This window comes from Cherax quadricarinatus, chromosome 59, assembly GCF_038502225.1.
Source record: "Cherax quadricarinatus isolate ZL_2023a chromosome 59, ASM3850222v1, whole genome shotgun sequence".
Lineage (NCBI taxonomy): Eukaryota > Metazoa > Arthropoda > Malacostraca > Decapoda > Parastacidae > Cherax > Cherax quadricarinatus.
Window position 1 is genome coordinate 22,729,759 of NC_091350.1, and position 17,707 is coordinate 22,747,465.

The 17,707-nt window shown below is 40.7% G+C and overlaps 1 protein-coding gene across 1 annotated transcript in view; it reads right to left on the minus strand.

The window, feature by feature from the left end:
• The window catches only part of LOC128698838 (carbohydrate sulfotransferase 11-like), a 174,656-nt gene extending 173,318 nt beyond the window's left edge, over positions 1-1,338 (minus strand). The window contains exon 1 of the mRNA XM_070097817.1: positions 801-1,338. The gene's annotated coding sequence lies outside the window, so the exon portion shown is untranslated. The remainder of the gene's footprint in view (positions 1-800) is intronic.
• Positions 1,339-17,707: the final 16,369 nt, after the last annotated feature.

Consider the following 17,707-nt stretch of genomic DNA (forward strand, 5'->3'; position numbering starts at 1 on the left):
CTACCAATACTACTTCCAATACCAGCATTATCTTTATCATTACTTCTCCACTCCCTTCTTCTCTTTATCCCATCCCTGTCCTCCTCGTTTATATATACAGGCTCCCTCACGACTTGTCAGATGTCATGTGTTCAACACACCTCCAGAGAATCTTGAGTCGTTCTGGTACTTGCGCTGCGGCCTGAGTGCCAGGAATAGCTCAAATGGAGTTGAAAGACGCACCCTGCCCTTGACATAGGGCTGCCCCCTCCAACTGACCCGAAGACGGCTCACCGCGCCCTTGTCAAAGGGCTGACCCAGCCGTAGGGCTGTAAGCGATACTACACGTGACACGAAGACGGCTCACCGCACCCATGTGATAGGGCTGCCTTCACCTAAATGGTACTCCACCTGACCTGAAGAAGACTCACTATGCCCTTGCCATACGGCTGCTCCCACCATAGGGCAGTAAACAGTACTCCACTTGAAATGAATGCTCACCGTGCCCCTGCCATAGATCTATAAACAGTACATCACTTGTACAAATTCCAAAACTCCTTCGGGAGTCACTACCGGATCACCACATGGAGAAAACCAGGACCAGGATAAGACCTGGCAAACCTCCATTAACATGAATTTTCTTGAGCTGGTGCGACTTAAAAATGGTACAAGTCGGACCGAAATCTCATCATAAACCTCTCTCTCCTATAAGCGAGTTATTTGTGTATTAATCATTATCATATCTGGTAAGTCTCGTAAACTGTTAAGTAACGGGGAGTTACTTTCCCTTCCAAGGACGGATACGAGACTACAGGACTTACCTTGTAGTTTAAAGCAATATGAAGCTTATTAAGGGACATGTAGAGAACGACCAGTTAGTGTCTTCTTGATGATGGTTACAGCAGGGCTGGTCACTGACGTCTTGTTTGGAGAGTTGGGATGTTAGTCTTCAGAACACACTGTTTAACTATCACCAACTTAGTGAGGCGTTGCAGATATGTTCCTGAACTAACTGGCGTTAGAGAGAGTAATATTTTGTTTAGATTTTGGGTATATAAAATAATATTTTTACTATGGTTTTGTAGGCACACAAATGTTTAACCTATCATAATCCAATAAAGTCAAATAATGTGACCTATCTCCCCCAGGATGTCTTTAATACTCTTGCAATCTTAGTGGGGACTTAGTGGCAGGTTTATAATCAAAGTTGAATACTAATTACGTCAAATTTCTAATATTTAGTTGTTAAATCTCAAATGAAACACGTTCTCACTGAGTCATTATCTTGAGTTCACTGAAGAGTTAATTCCCGTGTCTGTTAAGGCGATACAGCGCCCCGCATGTACACTCCACGGCTGCTTTTAGTTAACTAGCAGTGAACTGTGTGCACCGACGCTGAGGGACAGAGCAGTGAGCTAGGCTGTGTCTCTACGTCATCCATACAAAACATTCTCATGGGAATCGTTACATTCTTAATCTAACATTCACTATGGATGAACAGTTTCACTGACAACTAATAATTATATGTAGCAACATTTTCTATATGAAAGTTTATATCAACAACGACTGACAGAATGATGTCGTCCTGGTCCATGTGGTGACATGAAACATGTTTACCAACATTACTGGTTCATGTGGTGGCATGAAAAATGTTTACCAACATTAATGGTTCATGTGCTGGCATGAAACATGTTTACTAACATTACTGGTTCATGTGGTGGGATGGGAAGAGACATGTTTACCAGCAACACCGGGCTAGGTGGTGGGTTTCAGCTGGAGAGGTCGTGGCCCCCCACCACCCATCAAGGCTGATAATACTGATTACAGTCTTCCTTACTACAATCTTCCTCACTACAATCTTCCTCACTACAATCTTCCTCACTACAATCTTCCTCACTACAATCTTCCTCACTACAATCTTCCACATTACAATCTTCCTCACTACAATTTTCCACATTACAATCTTCCTCACTACAATCTTCCTCGCTACAATCTTCCTCACTACAATCTTCCTCACTACAATCTTCTTCACTCCTCTTAATAAACATGAACTTACTGTCGGAAGCTACTGTAACATCTCTCTTAAACGTGACCTGCTTATCCAGTTATGATTAGCATCATTATACTTACCTGGAGAATATCTGGAGAGGGTATCGGGGATCAACGCCCTCTCGGCCCAGTCTGTGACCAGGCCTCGCGGTGGATCAGGGCCTGATCAACCAGGCTGTTACTGCTGGCCGTACACAAACCGACGTACAAACCACAGCCCGACTAGTCAGGTACTGATTTTAGGTGCCTATGCAGCGCTTTCTTGAAAATAGCCAGGGATCTACTGGTAATCATCCTTAGTTGTGACAGAACCCACAGGCATAACACCAGACACAAACATCTCTACGACATTCCCCGTGTCCGACTAAACCTTTACAAAAATTCAATGTATGTCAAAGGTCCTAAAATCTGGAATACCCTACCTGAGAACTCTAGAACTGCAGACACATTCATCACCTTCAAAACTACCATTAGAAAACATCTTATCTCCCTGATACACCCCATCAACTAACTACACGAATACCACCTGGTGGTTCACACTTACACTCACTCACTCATTTGACCATAAACAGAAATATTAATCTCAATCTTAAAATAATGAATCCTGTGATACTCCAATACTGAAACTATGTACTGTGCCAAAACAAAAGCATTCACATTGCTAAACTCACAAACTAGTATTTAGTCACTTAGCCATAATACCAACTTACCTCATAATTTGTAATATTTTACAATTAAGAATAAAACTAAGTCTGCCCGAAATGCCTAGCCATGCTAAGCGTTCTAGTGGTACACTCTGTAATCACTATTTTACAACATGTAAACCACACAATAACCAAATTTCTGTAAATTCAACATTGTAATCCTTATAGAGAATAAACTTTGAATTTGAATTTGAATTTGAATTATGTATGCTGGGAGGCAGCTGTATCATGTGGGGTTCGAACACGTGGATTGGGTAAAAATACTCACGTAGGCTGGAAGTACGTATATTGTAATTGAAGTATGTGGAAGGGCGCCACAGCCGAACCTACCTCTCTCTGCCCCTTGGCTAGACTGACTGAGGAGTGCCCATGGGCGAGGGGGCACTTGAAATCCTGCTAGGTCAGCAACAATATGAATACAAACAGTGACTCAGGCAGAGACAGTTGGTAGTGAGTCATCTACTGGTACACTGGTTACTGGTAACTGGTTACTACTACTGAGAGCTCGGCGACGCTAATGTATGTCGTCCCGACATACAACTAATACAAACTAGAGATGGCAGGTATACGGCTTGGGCTGATTCTATACAATGTCAAAGTACACAACAATTGAACATTATAACATACATAAGTAGAACATTGGAATGGAAGCTTACATAACTGAAACTGTAATGCAATACAAGGTATAATATAGCACAACTCATCGAATGAAACTCAACGTTGGGATTACACAATAGAAGTGATAAAAAAAAATTTGATCGATCGATCTGTATTCATGTGATCTATGGATTCTGAGGAAGGAACATATACAAAGAAAGAGTGTTTAACAGAAAGGCAGATTCGGTGCACTCAAATCTAGACTGTTAACTCTCAGAATTCGGAGAGAACGTGAACACACACAAAAAAATCTTGAATACTGATAAGTTGATACTGTAATTATTCATCTATACAGGTTATTTACATTTAACCCCAACTCTGCTAGGGTAAGATTGACATATGCAGAATGGGTGTCATCTCTGGGAGGATCAAACTCTGTAGCACTGGCTAACTCATGCTGTATTTGAGGCAAATCTGAATTGGTAGTTACAAATGATACTTGAGGGTTTCTCAATACCTGTCGTGTACGTAGGGAATAACGACATTCAGGTTGATCGTCTGACTGAGTATCAGAGGTAGAGAGTACAGGATCAGGAAGATTGTCAGAGTCTGTCACATTAGTCTGGGTTGGAACATCATTATCATCACATACTAACTTCATATGATCTAAATGGGATTCTTTATACTGACCAGTACTAATCTCTCTAACCTTATACTTATTACCAGTGATATGTTCAACTACTCGATAAGGACCAACAAACTTTTGATCGAGCTTTGGCATTGCAGACGTTTTGTTAAAGTTAGTCAGCATAACTCTCGAACCTACTTTGATTTTGGATGGCTTTGCTCGAGTGTTTGCGACTCTTGTAAATTCTGCTGTTGATTTATGAAGTGTTTCACGGATTCTTCTAAAAACACTTTGAGCTAAGCTGGTACGAGTTGCTATGAAATCATCAGGGTTGTAATTTGGTTTCGGATTAGAATATAACAACTCATAAGGCAAACGTTTATCTACACCGTATAATGCATAATGTGGAGTGTCACCTATAGAAACATTGTAAGCAGAATTTATAGCACACTGCACATCAGGTATAACCTCATCCCAAGTTTCTCTGTTGGGATTGATAGTGGCTCTCAAGACATCAAGTACTTTCTTATTGGTTCGTTCTGCTAACCCATTGCTGGCAGGATGATGAGGAACAATGGTGGATTTAGAGATCTTGTACAAGGTACACAAATTTTCAAGAATCTCATTACAGAATTCACCTCCATTATCTGTTACTAGGGATTTAGGGGTGGTATGCCTGCAGATAATGCGTTCTTTAAACGCTTTAGCTACTGTCTCGGCAGTCTTATCTGCAATAGGAACTAACTCACAATATCTGGTGAAATGGTCTACCATAACACACAGATGTTTGTTGCCTTGGAGGGAACATTGGAAATTAGTTAACAAATCTAGCGCAACTCTTTCCCACGGTTCGCTAGTAGTTGGATACACTTGGATTGGATTAGGGCCATTAGCATTACCTTTATGTTGCATGCAGACACTACATTTCTTAACATACTCAGAAATATCAGTTGCCATACGAGGCCAAAAGTATTTCAATCTGGCATGTTTTACTGAACGATCCATACCAGGGTGTGCAACACCTGGTACATCGTGAACTAGCTGTAAGGCTACATTCACTAGTGACTCTGGAATTACTAACTGGTATACTCTTCTGCTAGGAGTACCCAACTCGGCTGTTCGATACAGTAATTCTTGGTTCATGACAAAGTCACTGATGGGTGCTGGTGGCTTCACAGTCAGAATAAGATCTTCCTGGAGCAGGAATCGAATCACCAGAACACAAGGGATCGGTTCTTTCTTACTGGAGGAATGAACAAACTCGGTGGAGTGGATGACTCCCCCCGGTTGAAAAAAATTAACGCTATAACACGCAATATGAGCAAGGGAGAACGAATCTACTATCTCAAACTGCAAGCACAGGAGAAAAGAAATGAACACGGTGAACAATGCTGATATTCAATCTGAGTCGCACACAGTGACACGAGGTATCAGCTATAAAGAAACTACACTTACAAACGTTAACAACGTGAAAGTTATTCGAGAAATAACTTCTTACAATGCACTGATTACTGTCAACTAGGATGGGATCACCATCTGAAACACAAGGAACAACAACAGACACTCTAGTGAGAACACTAGCTGTAACAGAGACGTCTTTCTGCAGACAGCATGTCACATCGACAAGAGATGGCATTACTAGTTTCAAGTAATCGTTTTCTGACAAGGCATCCCCTGTGGAGAAACTACTACTCGAACTAGCAGTCATTGCAAGGATAGGTTGTGCACTCAAGGCAGTCTGAGTGTCCTCGGACACTCGAGGCAACGGAACACTATCCTGCAAGTCTGAAGGTATGTGGAACACAGACGGGAGTGACAGAATTACCAGTGCCTGACCGCTCGGCTACGTTAATAAGTAATTCACGGATCTATAGGAACTTAATCTGAACTTCAAATTTCGCAGCACTTTAACAAATCTCAGATACAAGCTGTGAGAACAAACACATTGCTCAAGGGCTAGGTATTGTCTTTCAGTCAGTAAGGGAATGTTGGTACTGTGGACTGATTCATATTGACTTTGACTGGCATGATACACAAAGTGAACATTCAAAAGTGACTGGGACATGATCTCAGGGAACTTACTCAAGGACATAAGGCAAAAAAAAAAAAAAAATAGAGAAATGACACAGTAAGCTTAAGTGGAAGAAAATGCTTAACAATTCTGCATAAGTAATAAAAAAATGTCTAAGATACACTGCAAGAGGAAGGACAACTCAATGTAAAGGACTATTGGCCAAGATAAAAATTACATTGAAATATACAAGTAAAAATATTACTGGAGACTGAATTAAATGCAAAATGAGCTGTCTTTACTCTTGCTAATAAAGGAATTAACTAATAAAATTTTAAATCAATGTAAAAAGTATAAAATAAAATTACTAAATTGTATGCAACGAGAGATAACTGGGAAATTTAAATATTTTCTAAGAATGCATAAACAAAATTAAAATATAATGCAAAGACAACATCAGGAAAATTAATAAAATGAAAAACAAGATGCAATAATGAACTGAGAATAATAATGCATAAAAATATCAATAAAAGAAAATAATTCACTGCAGAACAAGTTCAACAAAATAATTCACTGCAGTAATAAAGTTTCACTGGGAAAACTCAGGTTAAATAATAAAATAAAAATATGAAGAAAAATTGATTGAACACTTTAACTCTTAATTGTAAATTAGACAAAACAATTTACTCAGAGTAAAGAAAATACTTTACGTTAAAAGTAATTGAAATTACATCAAGAGTGAATTTGTTCAAAGAAATATAAAAATATGAATAAAAATAAAACAAAGGAACAAAACGGGAAGTGTAACACTTACAAGTGGCGGGGCAAGTGTAACACTTACAAGTGGTGGGGCACACAACACTTAATCACGTATTCATTATCTTAGTATATTCTTACAACAAAATCTTGCTGTGACTGATACGACAAAAATTTGCTGGCAAAAATAATGGTACACAGTCTGCGAAAAAATTAGAGGAATGAGACACTGCTGGCATACGAAAAAAGACACACATAAAAATAAATGGATAATTTGGTATACTGGGGTGAATATCACTGCATGAACTACAGTGACAATTACTGGAGAATACAATGCTGAAAGAATACAATAAAAAAAATGAATCACTTCACACAGAGTGACTGACTGGTACACTACACAATAATACTTACTAAAGACATAGAATAACATAAAAAAAACACAGATAAAAAAATATGAGATGAGCTATAACACTGAAAAATATTGCAAAAATAATGAGTCAAAGAAACACTGAGTCTACACTGAAAACACAAGGCTTAGAGTACACAAGAAATTCACTATAAATGTCTCACACACGCAAATGTCTTTAAATGCAAGAAAAATGTCTCTAAACAGAAAATTATCACTGAAGTCTGGACGAGTAGACGGGATGACTGGTGATGAGGAAGGTTGTCCTGCACGGTGATGACTCCACATACACTCACACTGTCGTCGGAAGAAATGCGCTTTCTCGGTGAACTCACATAACTGGCTTTATCGGTGGTGCTCAGCTACAATCTCTTGACCAATTACTTGAGCCAAAACAGTATTAGGACCCGGTACAAGGGTGAAAACAACCACAGGTAGATGAGGTGGATGGCTGGTGGTGGTGGTGGTGGTGGTGTGAGTAGAGTGGTGGTGGTGGTGGTGGAGGTGTGACGCACTCTTACCACTCACGAAGGTGGCTTGATAAGCCACTCTATGCCACAGGAATGGTGAAATTCACTCTTAGCATCCAACAGGGAGCACAAAGCGATATGAAAATACTTCAGAGGAACTTGCGTGGCTTACTTCTCTCTCTCAGCTGGGTTAGAAGCTGGGTTGCCTGACTGGCTTAACTCACGAGAATGGCTGACTGGAAGACGTGTAACGATGCACACAGCATGAAGGAGCAGGTGGATGACAGGAGACAGGCTGGATGATAGGCTGACTGGTGTTCACTTCCACAGTCTGGCTTACTGACTGGCTTAATTGCAAAATCCGGGTCAACCCCTCGGAGATTGAAGCAATTAGCACACGAACTAAGCCAGGAAGCTCGAAACGGCTGCAACAGGCTTGCAGGCTACAGGGTGGAGGTTGTGAGGGGAGCGGCTAGCTATGGTTCACCTTTGACCCGCCAGCTACTCACAAACAGTCTTCTAACGTCTTGAAATATCCTTAAAAAGCTTATCCACGATCGCACACCGTTGCCACCATTTATCATGTGGGGTTCGAACACGTGGATTGGGTAAAAATACTCACGTAGGCTGGAAGTACGTATATTGTAATTGAAGTATGTGGAAGGGCGCCACAGCCGAACCTGCCTCTCTCTGCCCCTTGGCTAGACTGACTGAGGAGTGCCCATGGGCGAGGGGGCGCTTGAAATCCTGCTAGGTCAGCAACAATATGAATACAGACAGTGACTCAGGCAGAGACGGTTGGTAGTGAGTCATCTACTGGTACACTGGTTACTGGTAACTGGTTACTACTACTGAGAGCTGAACATTCTTGGACCCCTGACACTTATTGTGTTGTCTTATAGCGTGACGCCCCTTCTTTTTATTTGAGGGGATGTTACATCTCCTGCCGAGTCTTTTGCTTTCGTATGGAGGGATTTTCGTGTACAAATTTTGGAGTAGTCCCTCTAGAATTTTCCAAGTGTATATTATCACGTATCTTTCCCGCCTGCATTCCAGGGAATACAAATCAAGGGGCATCAATCATTCCCAATAATTTAGGTGCTTTATCATACTTATGTGTCCCGTGAAAATTCTCTGTACATCCTCTAGGTTTGCAGTTTTGTCTGCTTTGAAATGGTCCATTAATATACAGCAATATCTAACCTAGATAGAACAAGTGATTTAAAGATAATCATAATGGGCTTGGCATCCCTAGTCTTGAAGGTTCTCATCATCCATTCTATCATTTTCATAGCAGATATGGTAAACACATTGTTCTGTTCTTTGAAAGTGAAATCCTCTGACATTGTTACTCCCAGATTCTTCACATTTGTTTTTCGCTCTATTATGTGGTTGGAATTTGTTTTATACTCCGATACACTTTTATTTCATTGAGTTTTCCATATCAGAGTAATTGAAATTTCTCTTTGAACTTCATACTGTTTTCTGCGGCCTATTTAAAGATTTGGTTGATGTCCCCTTGAAGACTAGCAGTGTTTTTGATGAATGACAAAGGAAGACACGGTGCTGTGGCTTACGTCTCTGTCTATGTCAGATATGAGGATCAGGAACAGGATGGCAGCAAGTACTGTGCCTTGTGGAGCAGAGCTTTTCACTATGGCCGCCCCTGAGTTTACTTTGCTTATTATTACTCTTTGTGTTCTATTTGTTAGGAAGTTTTAGATCAATCTACCAACTTTTCCTCTTATTCCTTTATCACGAATTTTGTGCTCTATTACACCATGGTCACACTTGGTGAAGGTCGGCTGCATTTTGTTTGTCCTCCAGAGCATCCAAGATCTTGTCATAGTGGCCCAATCTTTGGGACAGGCAGGAGCGACCTATTCTAAACCCATGCGGCCCTGGGTTGTGTGACTGATGGATATCTAAGTGGGTGGTGATATTGCTTCTTAGAACCCTTTCAAAGATTTTTATGATGTGGAACGTTAGTGTAATTCTTTGTAATTCCTTTACTGCCACGTTTGTGGAGTGAGGCTATATTTGTTTGTAGTGAGTGTGGAATGACCCCGGTGTCCATGCTCACTCTCCATAGAATGCTAAAGGCACGTGACATGGGCTTCTTGCAGTTCTTGATGAACACGAAGTTCCACGAGTCTGGGCCTGGAGTCGAGTGCATGGCATGTAATATATTGCTTTTTCAAAGTCTTGAGGTGTTAGCATAATATCATAGATTTTTTAATTAACCAAATATTGTGTGTCATTCATAAAAAAATCATTTAGATTGGCGACCCTTTGTCTAGTTAACGGCTCGTTAAATGCTGAGTCATATTGGGACTTTAGTATCTCACTCATTTCATTGCTCTCATCTGTGTAAGTCCCATCTCGTCTAATCAGGAGTCCAATACTGGATGTTGTTTTTGCCATAGATTTGGCATAAGAAAAGAAATATTCTGGGTTTCCTTCAGTTTCATATATGACTTTAAGTTCTTCTTAAGTTTCTTGTCTCCTGTATGAATCCTTAAGCTTAAGTTTGATATTTGCTATTTCTCTGCCCAGTGTCTCCTTTTTGTATTTCAGATATACTGGCCCCTTTTACCAGCACTGTGATTCTTCGCCTTCTCCTGTATAGGGAGCTTCTCTCTTTTTCTAGTTTACACCTTCTCTTCCTTTTTCTTAAAGGAATATGCCTTGAGGATGCCTCAAGTGCCACAGAGTTAATTCTTTCTAGGCTAAGATTCAGATCTGTATTGTTTAGGATATCTCCACATCTTGTTTCGTTTAGGACATGGTTGACTTGATCTGGGTTACACAATACACAAATAACCCGCACATAAAAGAGAGAAGCTTACGACGACGTTTCGGTCCGACTTGGACCATTGACAAAGTCACACACAGTGTGACTTTGTCAATGGTCCAAGTCGGACCGAAACGTCGTCGTAAGCTTCTCTCTTTTATGTGCGGGTTATTTGTGTATCGTTCCAGTCACGGTATTGTGCCTTTTTGTTATTTATTGATCTGGGTTAACCAGTTCTAGGGTAGTTGATGAGTGGAACAGTCTACCTAGTTGGGTTATTGATGCTAGGACTTTGGGTAGTTTCAAATTTAGGTTGGATAAGTGCATGAGTGGGAGGGGTTGGATTTGAGTGGGACTTGCAAATGAGTGGATAGAGTTATCAGAGCTTATTTCTTGGAAGGCATTGCAAATTGGGTTGGGCAAATGTTTTGTTAGTGGGATGGATTGTAAAGGACCTGCCTAGTATGGGCCAACAGGCCTGCTGCAGTGATCCTTCTTTCTTATGTTCTTATGTTTATTACGCTTAACTGGAAATTCACATCCAGGAAATGCTTCTTAGGTGAGAGGTTACTGCTAATAACTGCTGCATCTCTAGAAGTAATATTTCAAAAAGTATCCCCATTGGCCAGTAGTTTATGGTAGAATCTTAACCTTGTCCCAAACTCTTGAGATAGTATTCCTGGCAACACTAACTATATCAATGGAAGCTTACCAATGGCATCAAGGAACTCAAAAGACAATACAGATAGTACTGCCAGCATTCCTGTCCTCGTGTATTGCATCCAGCAAACTGTTGCGGTAGTCGCAGAATGCTTGAGAGGTTCTACAGGATGTTATGACACTAATTGGTTGTGTGGCAGATTAAGGTACTGTTTCTGATGTTACGGTTACTGCTGCGGCTGGTGCTGTTGCTGGTTCTGGTGTTGTTGCTGGTTCTAGTGTTGTTGCTAGTTCTGGTGCTGTTGCTGGTTCTGGTGTTGTTGCTAGTTCTGGTGCTGTTGCTGGTTCTGGTGTTATTTCTGAAGATGGTGATTGGATAGATTTAGAAACTAAACCAATTAGGAGCCCATCCACTGCAAATCAAAGTCAATGGAGAGTCTAAATGTGTACATTCTATGTGTGGAGAGTCAGTAAATGCGAAATGTCTGGAGAAACGAATGGAACATGCAAATCTGACCATCCAAAAAAAGTCATAATCTCCTGACCTAAGGTTTGTGTCCTGCCTCTTGCAAACAATGCTAAACTACAAACCGGCACGAGTGCCATGTTAACATGGTATTCATGCCTAGAGGAACCTAGTATAAAAACCATGAGAGCAAAATAATCATGGTATTTACAACCATTGAATGCCTAGAATTCTTCAAGTTGTGGAAAAAGACACTTATGTACAGTTCAGGACATTTTTTAAAGGAAACGTTTCGCCACGAGTGGCTTCTTCAGTCCTAATACAGAGAAAACTAAGAAAACATTTATAATGACAGGAGTCAGGTGAGGTGACGCGTGGGTAGAGGTGGTAGTAGTAGTAGTAGTAATGGAACTAAGGAGGTGAGGCTAGAGAGGGACCTGCTGGCATCAAGTAACACCAGTTCCCAGGATGGGTAATATCCTCTTGCTTAGTATTTTTGAAATACTGTAACTACCGGATTTTTGCTTTAAAGTGTTACTGACAGAAATTAGTGCAGCTATAATGCATTTTCTCCGTCTTAAGTCGTCTTCTTTAATAACTAGTTTAGCTTCATTGAATTTCATGAGGTGTCTAACATCGTCTCTATGTTGAACACATGCGTTTTTGCGGTCATCATTTCTGCAAGCATTTTTGTGTTCTGTTATTCTAATGTCCAGAGTTCTGGCTGTTTCCCCTACATATACTTTGTCACACCCCCCACATGGTATAGTGTAGATTCCTGCACTTGTGCCAGAATCATGCTTGGGTTCTTGTATCAGGTTCCTAATAGTAGTTGAAGAGCTGGTAGATATTTTAGCCAGTTTTCTGTCAAACATTTTTGAAACATTAGTGGCAACGTTGCTGACCGGTAAAACGATGTAACATGGAGGCTTTTCTTCAATTTGATAGGTGTTGGTCTTGCTGAGGATACGTGTCGCACGTTTCCTGCAGTCACGTATGAAGTGTAGGGGAAAGTGCAGTGAACTAAAAGAGTTGGTGATGTATGTACATTCTTCTTCGAGGAACTGTGGACTGGAAATTCTGTAGGCTCTCAGAAAGAAGCCAATAACTACCCCTCTTTTAGTTCTTGTGTCATGGTGAGAGAAGAAATGTAAAAGATCGTTCTTGTAGGTAGGCTTCCGGTAGACTTTAAAAGAAAGTTTGTTTTCCCCTGTGCGTAAGAGAACGTCGAGAAAAGGTAATTGGTTGTCCTCCTCCTCTAGTGTAAATTTAATAGTAGGTTCCAGAGTGTTGATGGTGTTGAGGATGCCCCGTACGTCAAGATTTTTGGGTACAATGACCAAAATATCATCTACGTACCGCATCCATGTAACTGAGCGAGGGATGTTACTGAGGATCCTTCTTGATTCCAGAGACTCCATATATAAATTGGCAAGAACTGCACTAAGGGAGGATCAGTCATTCCTCGTCGCTATATCCAGGCACTCAAAAACTTAGCTATTAATAATGATATCCTCATCACCACAGCGGACAAAGGAGGAGTGGTCATCCTCAACAGTAGAGACTACGTTAGTAAGATGCAAGATTTATTGAACGACGCCAACACATACGTTTCCATCCCCGAACATGCATGGAAGAAAGAAACAGATTCTTTTCTCAGTAAGACCCGCAGCATACTCAGAAAATCAGAAGAAGGTAAAAAGCTCTTGCGCCTCATCCCTACCAACCCCAAGTCAGCAAGACTTTATGGTTTACCAAAGACCCACAAACCAAATGTGCCTATGAGACCCATTACATCTGGAATCGGCAGCGCCCCTCACAGTCTAGCAGGAGTTTTGGCGAAATATTTGTCAAAGCTTCTGGGTACAATCAGTCAGGCTCATCTAAAGCATTCGGGTGACCTCCTTAACCGTATCAGGGATCTCGACATGAGTGATAAGAAGCTTGCAAGTTTTGACGTGACTGCCTTATTCACCAATGTCCCAGTTGATCAAGCCATTGATCTTCTTCGCAGGGTGATTAAAGATGATACAGAGTTACCTGTACCCCGCCAAGATTTTGTGAGCCTTGTCGAACTTTGTGTTCGTTATAACTGCTTTAGGTTTGAGGACAAGAAGTACAAACAACTCTTCGGACTAGCCATGGGATCCCCCCTTAGTGCAGTTCTTGCCAATTTATATATGGAGGACCTGGAATCAAGAAGGATCCTCAGTAACATCCCTCGCTCAGTTACATGGATGCGGTACGTAGATGATATTTTGGTCATTGTACCCAAAAATCTTGACGTACGGGGCATCCTCAACACCATCCACACTCTGGAACCTACTATTAAATTTACACTAGAGGAGGAGAAGGACAACCAATTACCTTTTCTCGACGTTCTCTTACGCACAGGGGAAAACAAACTTTCTTTTAAAGTCTACCGGAAGCCTACCTACAAGAACGATCTTTTACATTTCTTCTCTCACCATGACACAAGAACTAAAAGAGGGGTAGTTATTGGCTTCTTTCTGAGAGCCTACAGAATTTCCAGTCCACAGTTCCTCGAAGAAGAATGTACATACATCACCAACTCTTTTAGTTCACTGCACTTTCCCCTACACTTCATACGTGACTGCAGGAAACGTGCGACACGTATCCTCAGCAAGACCAACACCTATCAAATTGAAGAAAAGCCTCCAAGTTACATCGTTTTACCGGTCAGCAACGTTGCCACTAATGTTTCAAAAATGTTTGACAGAAAACTGGCTAAAATATCTACCAGCTCTTCAACTACTATTAGGAACCTGATACAAAAACCCAAGCATGATTCTGGCACAAGTGCAGGAATCTACACTATACCATGTGGGGGGTGTGACAAAGTATATGTAGGGGAAACAGCCAGAACTCTGGACATTAGAATAACAGAACACAAAAATGCTTGCAGAAATGATGACCGCAAAAACGCATGTGTTCAACATAGAGACGATGTTGGACACCTCATGAAATTCAATGAAGCTAAACTAGTTATTAAAGAAGACGACTTAAGACGGAGAAAATGCATTGAAGCTGCACTAATTTCTGTCAGTAACACTTTAAAGCAAAACTCCGGTAGTTACAGTATTTCAAAATTACTAAGCAAGAGGATATTACCCATCCTGGGAACTGGTGTTACTTGATGCCAGCAGGTCCCTCTCTTGCCTCACCTCCTTAGTTCCATTACTACTACTACTACTACCACCTCTACCCACGCGTCACCTCACCTGACTCCTGCCATTATAAATGTTTTCTTAGTTTTCTCTGTATTAGGACTGAAGAAGCCACTCGTGGCGAAACGTTTCCTTTAATAAATGTCCTGAACTGTACATAAGTGTCTTTTTCCACATCTTGTCGGTATCACCATACCATTTCCCCTAATTCTTCAAGTGCCAAGAATTAAAAAATGGCAAGAAATGAGAAAAATTCTCCACCATCTCTGAGCCTAGTTGACTTAAGGTACAATAAATGGCTTTCCCAAAAGAAACATAAATATTGATATCAACAAAAATCTCCCAACGAACAATACAACATTTTTCGTATTTTTCTTTTTTTTTAGATTCAGATCCTTAAACCATCCACCAACAAAATGTTGTGTGGTGGACTCCTCCTCTTTCACAGAAACCCACATAAAAAGATCACTTTATCAATGAAATTTGGATTCCTGGGAACAACTTAAATGCAACTGATAGAACAGATAAGAAGAGGGAAGGAAGGGGTTTGGTATGTAAGAAAAAGTTGCTTATTCGCACAAAGTTACTTAACACCTCAAATGATGTAGTTGAAGGTTTGGCAGCAAAATCTAAGAACGATTACCTAGCTATTTCACTTCAATATATACCACCATGTGTAACTTCCAACAGTTCAAGGAAAAGCTATCGACAGTTGAACAATGTCTTGAACAATTTTCAACCCTAGACCTAAATATCATGTTGCTTCGTGATTTCAGTTTCAGACATTTAAAAAGAGAATGTAGCAAAACGTGTAGTTTTCGAAAATCCCAGGAGCATAAATTTGCCTAAAGTCAGCAATAGTGGAACCAACATGACTAGAAAATACAACAAAAACATCGACTTTGATCAAATAAAATCTGTCCTTATTAAACTTGCAGGGAAGATTTATTGAATAACACTGATCTGGACCAGTGTCGAGAGAAGGTTAACTTTATGGCTATAGAAATATGCTTAAACGTTATCTATACAGCCGCAATAAAAGAAAAAAGAAAGAGATGTAAGCTAGAAAGAGAGACTATATACGGGTAACAAGGGCGCTAGACTCTCAAATGCGGAAGGAATTACTTTTTGAGTGGATAATTTGGAGACCAGGAGAGAGAGAGAGAGAGAGAGAGAGAGAGAGAGAGAGAGAGAGAGAGAGAGAGAGAGAGAGACAGACAGACAGAGACAGACAGAGAGAGAGGACACTAGAAGTAACAACGAAATTGAAAGTAGCACAGAATGATTCTTCTCATACACAAAATACAAAGCAAAAAGGGTATCCTAGTATCTGATTTTTGTTCAAAGAAGATGGAACTTACATTGATGTCAACAAAGATGTGAATGAAATACTGTGGACACAGTCTCAATAAGACTCTGTGTCCACTGAGTTTGTAATTCAACTAAAGGTTGACAATCTGAATAAATTCTTCAAGAACTAGACTTTAAACTTTGTCAGCATTTCCAAAATTTCCGACATAATTCAAATCCGACACGACTTCAAAGAGTCATCGAGAGCAAGCTCACGGTCTGAACGATAATGTCGTTCGTAATGCACAATCATTGATCCTTCTAGACCACCAATCTTGATCTGTTCTCACAGTTGTCCTCATTGTTCTACCTGACTCTACCAGGTCAGCTATTATAGGATCACATGGAGGAGTGTCACACACGTCTTCCTTTTCCTTAATATTACTTCTCATCTGCTCACTAGATTTATCATTTGGCGAGTTGTCAACATTGTCAACTTCAATATTGTTACCCTCAGTATTGTCATCTTCAACATTGTCATCTTCAACACAGTCATCTTCAACACAGTCATCTTCAATACAATCATCTTCAACACTGTCATCTTCAACACAGTCATCTTCAACACAGACATCTTCAACACAGTCATCTTCAACACTGTCATCTTCAACACAGTCATCTTCAACACAGTCATCTTCAACACAGTCATCTTCAACACAGTCATCTTCAACACTGTCATCTTCAATACAGCCATCTTCAACACAGTCATCTTCAACACAGTCATCTTCAACACAGTCATCTTCAGCACAGTGGCCTGGTGGTTAACGCTCTCGCTTCACACGGTGAGGGCCTGGGTTCGGTTCCCAGCCAGAGTAGAAACATTGGACGTGTTTCTTTCAACCTGTTGCCTATGTTCCCCATCAGTAAAATGGGTACCTGGGTGTTAGTCGACTGGTGTGGGTCGCATCCTGGGACACTGACCTAAGGAGGCCTGGTCACAGACCGGGCCGCGGGGGCGTTGACCCCCGGAACTCTCTCCAGGTAAACTCCAGGAAAACAGTCATCTTCAACACTGTCATCTTCAACATTGTCATCTTCAACACTGTCATCTTCAAAACAGTCATCTTCAACACAGTCATCTTCAACACAGTCATCTTCAACATTGCCATCTTCAACACTGTCATCTTCAACACAGTCATCTTCAACACTGTCATCTTCAACACTGTCATCTTCAACACTGTCATCTTCAACACTGTCATCTTCAACATTGTCATCTTCAACACTGTCATCTTCAACATTGTCATCTTCAACACTGTCATCTTCAACACAGTCATCTTCAACACAGTCATATTCAACACAGTCATCTTCAACACAATCATCTTCAGCACTGTCATCTTCAACACAGTCATCTTCAACACAGTCATCTTCAGCACAGTCATCTTCATCTTCAACAGTCATCTTCAACAAAGTCATCTTCAACACTGTCATCTTCAACACTGTCATCTTCAACACTGTCATGTTCAACACTGTCATCTTCAACATTGTCATCTTCAACACTGTCATCTTCAACACAGTCATCTTCAACACTGTCATTTTCAACACAGTCATCTTCAACACAGTCATCTTCAGCACAGTCATCTTCATCTTCAACAGTAATCTTCAACACAGTCATCTTCAACACAGTCATCGTCAACACAGTCAACTTCAACACA